We start from the raw sequence: 8,139 nt of genomic DNA on the forward strand, positions 1-8,139 counted from the left end.
TTGCAGCAAAGCTCTAAACTGGAAAATTTTGGTTGCCAAGGCAAAGCGATATGAATATTTGGCAGTGCTACACCATAAAAACGGTGCAACACAACTGAACAAATATAACCGCGTATGAAAAAGCTATACATCATATTTGTAACACACACACACATACCCAATCAGACAACAACAAGTTATTTTTTTTTAAATAAAGCAAAATGCAAATGTATTGTCTATGAGGAAATTTGATTAACATAAATATAATTAGCTAAGATGGCCCGGTGGATAAAAAACGTGCGTCTTAACCGATGATTACTGAATAAATCAAAGAAAATATCACTGAAATTTTGTATGCTTAATTTGTGTTTATAAGTATTATTCGGTGGTATATGAAACATCATAATGAAACACATAATCATAAGGTAGTTTACCAATGAAAAGAGAAAATGTGAGAATTTTCAGTACAAAACATTTTATTATAATAATTTCTAATATAAAAGTTGTTGTAATAAATAATCTAAATAGAGAATCGGTAATAAAAGATTAATAAACTGTTACTACAATTTACAATACTTTTGTTATAAAAGTAACATATTTATGTACTAAGGCAAGAGTAATAAAATATACCGCGAAGAAACACAAAACGAAAATACACAACCATTCAAAAATGTAAATACAATGATTCAACTTTGTGGTATTTAATACTTACATTTAAATTAATTTATGTACACACATTTTATGTTATGTATATATTATTTTATACTTACACATGTTTACAGGGACCGCGGTCCCAGAATATATACTAGGTCCTAAAAATATTTATTACTCAATTTGAATATCAAAAAACTATATATATATATATATATATTATAAATGTGAAAGTAACTCTGTTTCTCTGTCGCTCTTTCACGACTAACACGCTTAACCTAATTTGGTATGAAGCAAACTTGAACAAAGAAGTAGCAGAAGAAATCAGAATTTTCAAAAAAGGACATACTAGGCTACTTTTTTTGTCTAACACATGACAACCAACACCAAACTAGATCGAAGCCGCGGACGACTGTTAGTGTAGACACAAAATTTTAAATGAAAATGAGGACTGCTTTTCTATCGCTATTAGCATATACGAAATTCAGCGAGAGAGCTAACAAAACATTTAGTTTCCGTTTTTCGCATTCCACGCTTGAGATGCATCTGTTACAGTCTTTTTGCAACTTTGTCAAATTTCGGAAGGCAACGGCAGCTGTATTTTGTTCACTGCAAGAAACAACTTATACCAGAGAATTTAGTGCAACACAGTTTCTTTCTCAGTTGAACTATAATTAAAATGCGTTATATTGTGAATAAAAAATAATATTTCTTGTTATTAGTAGAACTTTGTTAAAGAAGCGCAGACCACGATATTGTAATATAAAAGAAACTATGCGACACTTACTATAAAAATTATAACATTACAAGGTTACGCATTCGCAAATTTCAGAATCAAAATATACTTTATTCAACTAGGCTCTTGCAAGCACTTTTGAATCATCATTTGACAAATTACATTAAGTGAAGCTACCACCGATTCGAAACGAATCAGTAGCTACTGTTTTTTAACATTTAAAAACAAAAAGTCATGTTAGTTAAATATTTATGTGTGGAGCAGAGATGGCCCAGTGGTTAGAATGCGTGCATCTTAACTGATGATAACGGGTTCCTAGGCTATAGAAATTCTGCCACATGTGTATTCCACCAACCCGCATTGGATCAGCGTGGTGGAAAACAAACAAACAAACAAAGGGAGAGGAGGCCTTTAGCCCAGAAGTGGGAATTCACAGGCTGTTGTTGTTGTTGTTAAGTGGAAGTCAACAAGTGTTGTCAATACACCAACAACTTAGGGAACTAAGATGTTATATCCCGTTTGCCTATAGTTACACTGGATTACTCAACTTTTAATACGGAATAGAAAACTACCAAGCTATGTGATGATAAAATATGCATTTAGTGGGTGATACTTAGGTAGGTTGTTCTGGGTAGACAGGCTTCCACAAAACCCTACAACTCTATCGCTAAGAAAATAGTTAACTAAAAAGTGTCTGCAAATTATAATTCCATCCTTCCCTCCAACATTATTCCGTAAGATATGATTTCTTTAAACAAACAGTGAAAATAAAAAAAGAAAATATAAACTCACGACTTTTTCACTGGCCATTAATGTTTTTTTCTAATTCAAATATTTTATTTTCTTCATGTGCCCTTATTAACATACCATTATTATTAATTCACTTTTAAATGAATCAAATGTTTATTTCAAATTAAACCTCAGCTAAGCCTTCATTTGTAGTCCCAGACAATCTTAAATAAAGCAATCGACACATGAAGGACGACTGTATAATAAATACACAAAGCGCTTTATATAAAAGAGACCTAGACATAAAGTATTCTATCCAATCAACACTAAAAACGATAGAGGAGTTTTATTTTGTCAGTATCTTTTTACGAGGTCTACGTGCGATATTTTTTTCTACGACTTAAGAAGAAAATCTAGTATTATGAAACTGTTTTATTACACACTTTACGATTTAAGATATTACTAAACTAATTAACAATAAACTTTATCTCCTAATAAAAATAATTTAAGAGGTATGTAATTTTTTTTAAAAGGAAAGCGATCAAAGAGCTGGTCATCAACCGTACCCAATTGATTTCGAATATTTTCGTATTTGTTTGAAAGGTGATTTGATCGAGATACCCAAGTTATTATAGTTACCAAAAGGATGGGAGTATATGATCGTATATAATCGATTCAATATTTTGTAACTTAAATAATATTACAGTGACATGATAACACACATCAAAATGTCCAAGCAGAAATCAGTAGGTTCCCAATCTCCAGCTTATAGTAAAAGGTATGTTTGAGCTCATAGGTATGATCAAAATGACTCGGTTATAATTTTGTTGAGTGTTTTCCTCTTACCTATATCGGTTTATTTTACTTTAAGGGTCTCATATTAGCTAAATGCAATTTTCATTGTATATTCTAAAATGAGCAACAAAGTTTGTAACAGAATTGTATAGCAGATCACTTCCACGCCGATTATCTAATCATAACTCAGAGTTATCTTGTACAAGATTGCCGAAACCAGCCGGCACGTAACGCCTAACAAAGGGATCATAAAATCTGCAAGTGTTAAACAATGTTATCAACCTAAAGTATCGTGTAGCTCGCGCCCTAAATTTTCAACTAAAGAAAGTTGGTTGTGCAGTGAGTTCTATCAGGGTTTATACACTGTGACTTTATTTTATTTAGGTTTTTTTTGTCTATTTTCTATTTAAGATCAAAATATTTAATGATAAAAAAGGGTGAATTTATGAAGGTTTTTTTATGGTATAGGTTGGCGGACGAGCACATGGTGGCCCTTAATGGTAAGTTGTCACCATCACCCATAGACAATGAAGCTGTACGAAATATTAAGTATTCCTCACATCGTCAATGTGCCACCAGCCTTGAGAACTAAGATGTTATGTCCTTTGAGTCTGTAGTTACACTGGTATTCGTTAATTTTCAATAAATTTAACTATATTATATTGCACACTGAATATAAGTTCTTTAAAAAAAAAAATTACTGATCTTGCAATCTTAAAGTAAAGTTTATTTAATTTTTAAGAAATATATTTAAGTAGTATCAGCTAAAAACTTAACCAATTCACGCAGAAACATAATTCAAAATCAACAAGTCTTACTGGCTGGAGAATCCACAACTTTTTTTTCTATTTATGTCAATTTTAACATCAATTTGTTTCATATTACCGACCCACAATAAATTATTATTATTTGATACCATCTAAATTACCATTATAGTGTTAAATAGGCTGTTGATCTAATTGTGAAATCTGAAATAATTTTGTCCGTAATAATATAAAATTATAATGAACATGATATATTAACGGTTTCGGAAATAGGTTATACAATCCAATATATAGTTGGATATATTTCAAGTTTTGGTCCTAAAGTCAAAGCAACATGATGGCGATTCGTACAAATGTTTAATATATGTATATTATACGATACTCGAGTAGAAACTCCAGTCCGATCCAGGTTTCGAATGAATGAAAAGGGCTTTACTCAGAGTCTACGAACTCCACGTGGTAACTCTTAGTGGCGTTTGGGTCTTCAGTAGAACCAGCCGCGGGGTACGCATTTGGTCTATGGTACTCAACAGTTTTTAGTGCAAGTTCAACTTGTCGAGAAGAGTGGAAGTCTTGGCAGTGAGGTTCTGTAATTCTTCAATAAGGTTTTATTAAAGTTTTATATTGTAAAAGTGCATTTCTATACTATATCTGTGCACCAACCGCTTTCAGAAGCTCTACTAGAATTCCATCGTCACCGTTGAGATAGAGTTCCTTGTCCGGGCTATCTTTATTGTAATGCTGTAAAAGTATTGCTCTCATACCTGATGCACATGTATGTGTGTATAGAACTTCCGGATACCAACCACCTCCTGCCACCATGTCACAGTTATTACGAAGGTTTTGTCACATAAATCACAAGGAATTTACAGTATAATCGCCACACTTAGCAAGCGAGCTGGCTATCGCGTTAAGATGGTAATGGTACTTAGAGAGACACATCTATCCGACCTTCTTTATTCATTATCCAGGGACAACTTTAATGACTTTATCATTGGATAGGTGGTCATAATTGCTGACACCTCCACTGTATATACATAATATTCCAAGTTGAAAATCAAATATTTCAGACTGGAAAAAAATAGACTAGTAATTTTTCGTTTTGTTTTTTTTTTTTTTAAACCTGCTATGTATGAGTCTTAATCTTTCACGAAATACTAACTTTGCAAGCGGTTAACGTTACACTTAATTGTGGTAAAACCAAAGTTTTCCAGGCGATAACGCCGGGTATTCATAAAGTTTTATACGTATACAACTCAAAACTTTACTTAAATAATTTATAATTCATATGTGCCGTTTATATCGTAGAGGAAGATGGAGGGTATTCTTAATTAACAAAATAATATTTGTCGCAATTGTATGGTACTTAAAATACTGATAGGAGAGGATCACTAGGTTCGGAAGTAATTACTTTAAACGTAACCGAAAATACATTACACGTACATTACACATGTAGTCATTAAATTAAATATACTGAACTGAGATGGCCCAGTGGTTAGAACGCGTGCTTCCTAACCAATTATTTCGGTTCAAATCCAGGCAAGCACCACTATGTATATGTGCTTTGTGTTTATAATTTATCTCGTGCTCGGCGGTAAATCGAAACATTGTGAGGAAACCTGCATGTCTCTAATTTCTTGAAAATTCTGCCACATGTGCGTTCCACCAACTCGCATTGGAACACAGCGCAGCGATCTCAATCTAGAGAATCTAATAGACGCGTCAATAAAGTTTTCTCCTGAAGTAAAAGAAATAATATTATACCACAGATATTATTATATACCGGTATATTACTCTCACCCTTAAGACTATCAGAATTACTAATGATATATTTTACACCCTAATTTCATCGTATGGCATAGGATGAATGATTAAATATCAAATTATCTTCAGAGTCAGAAATCATAAAAACAACTTCAGAGCTATTAAAAGTTTGGTTGATAACATTTTTCTATCCATTACCTACAGTTTCCTTATAGTTCAAAAATTAGCAAACAAATTCAAAACATTTTTGCAAAACAATAATAAAATGAAAGCGAGTGCGTCTAGTTTACGGCATCATATTTTGTAGTGACTGCACCGTTGTAAGGGTGCAGTATAAGTTAAAAGAGACGCGCGATTTATTAATAGTAACTATTATAATATAAAGCTGAGATAGTGTAGTTGATATATACGTAGATCTTATCTAAAAGTTAAAATCCTGGCCCATACTTGGTCAAGTAAAATACTTTAATTTACGCTGAATGTGATGAAAAAGATATGCATGGCTTTCCACCAACTCTAAATGAAGTTAGTGAATGTGTCTTCCATTTTTACAGAAAAAATATGTTAAGAAGGACAGGTAACCTATAAGAATGTGATGTGAAACTAAGGAATAAAGATTTTCTTTCTTGTAACGCTTAGGGCAAAATGGACTTATATTCATGAAACTAGTACTTAAAAGAGAATAATACACAGCGCTCTCTTACACTAACTTTAATTTTATCTCAAGTAAAAATCTTTAACAGTTTACCCCTTGTATATATCCTCACTGCACGAAAACTAACATGATTTTTCATTATCTTACTCGTAAGTTCATTAATTAACTTTGTTTCTTACGACGGAACATAATTTTATTCCTATAAAGACTTCCTTATATTCATACTTACAAGTCTTGGCACATATTTCACTAATGAAAGTTGAAAACATTTACCGTTAGTACGAAGTTTATAATACGTGCAAATGGCAGTATATTTTATGTATTAATCAGACAAATGGAATATAAAAAATAAGAATGTTGTTCTTATTTTTTTTATAATTCCAAACTATATTCTATAAATTTACTTGAACTTCCTTTAAAAATAACCCGATTCTTTGCTGATTTGAGTGTTTCTTTCCGAACCGATGGTAGATTTTAAACAAAACTAAATAAGATTGAATGCCACGACTTAAAATCTTATTGATTTATTAAGCTGCAAATATAAAAGCAAACGCAGTTTTATGTATATAATTAGATTACTGAAGTGAAACTAATTCGTTTCACTTAAGAACGATACTATAAAAATAAACGATGCTGCTGATATTCCGTTGTAGAACATCAATAATTAATGTTTATCGCTTTTCCAACATTCGATATAACTGTTATCTCGTCTTTTGTATACAACAACAAACAACTTACTGAAAGGTGTTATGAATATAGACAGGAAAAATACAGAGAAAAAATGGTACATGGAAAATTTATAGTTAGGTAGTATGAGTGTGCGTATATGAGTTTTATTTTATGAAAACATTACTATTTAAGTCTAAAAATTAACCCAAGCACTATAATAGAATAAAAAAATACATTTAGTAGAAGTAATAATATTTTTATATTTAACACTAGAATTTCCTAACCTTTCAGGAAATTTGGTAAAATTTCAAAGAGCTAGTCACAAAATAAATGTATTCATGCAACAATGCTTGTAGAATGTGAATATTTAATGAGTCGGACTATCCGCGTGGGAAACATAAAACTGTAAATGGACATAAAGTAACGTAAAAATGCGCATTTGAGATTAAATTTTATCTCCAACTCATTTCGGAGCACGTGCTAGTTTTAATATAATTTCACAAAAAGTTCCTCTTGACGCCGGAAAGTCGGCGTTAGTTCAGATAGCAAACACCAAGCTAACTGTTTACATGTAGAAAAAAAGCCACATTTGGTCGAGTTTAAATTAATTTAGAGAATGTTTTTCAACTTATGTTACTGTATTAAAATACAATTCGTTTTTCTCATGGTGAAATCGTCTACGAGGCGTATTTAGAAACGTTCGTACGGACGCTTTTTTATAAAAAAAAATTAGTTAACTTCGCATGTGTGTGTGACTTCAAAGTTATAGGAACGATTTTAACAACTCGTTACTCGTAATTCAAAATCAACTGTTTTTGATGTACCTACAGCAAAGATTTGTTAGGCATAATACCTAGTATCCATTCTGATATAAAAATTTCATTAATATGAATTTGATTTAAATCTAAAGGAAAGAAATTATTACTAATGGATAGCATGTTACAAAGCTTAGTAATAAAGTAAATTGTAAGCTATAGTACCTAGACAAAATAAAGTTAATTTTATATGAATGATAGTAACAGAATATACATGTACTCAAAATTAGAAAGTCGATTTCGATTTATTTTAAAATGTCGTATGTATCGATTTGAAACGTTGCAATTTTATACAATTTGGATGACAATAATTTTGTACGATTAAGATCATGGCCAATAAGCCAATTCGACTATAAACCGTAGTCGAACTCATCTCAGTCAGCATTCTGTTAGATTTAATTTCATTCATTCATTGCTCATTCATTTCATTTTCACTCGTAAATGCTCAAAAATCACACAGTGATTAGATTGACAGGATTATTATTTTCTGATACTCACCCTCGAAATCTACGACGATTATTGTTATCAAGTCAAAATGATAAAGCGATATCTTACCTTTTCATTGAAATTTTACTTGTCTTG

Source organism: Vanessa cardui, chromosome 3 (genome assembly GCF_905220365.1).
Source record: "Vanessa cardui chromosome 3, ilVanCard2.1, whole genome shotgun sequence".
NCBI classification, from domain to species: domain Eukaryota; kingdom Metazoa; phylum Arthropoda; class Insecta; order Lepidoptera; family Nymphalidae; genus Vanessa; species Vanessa cardui.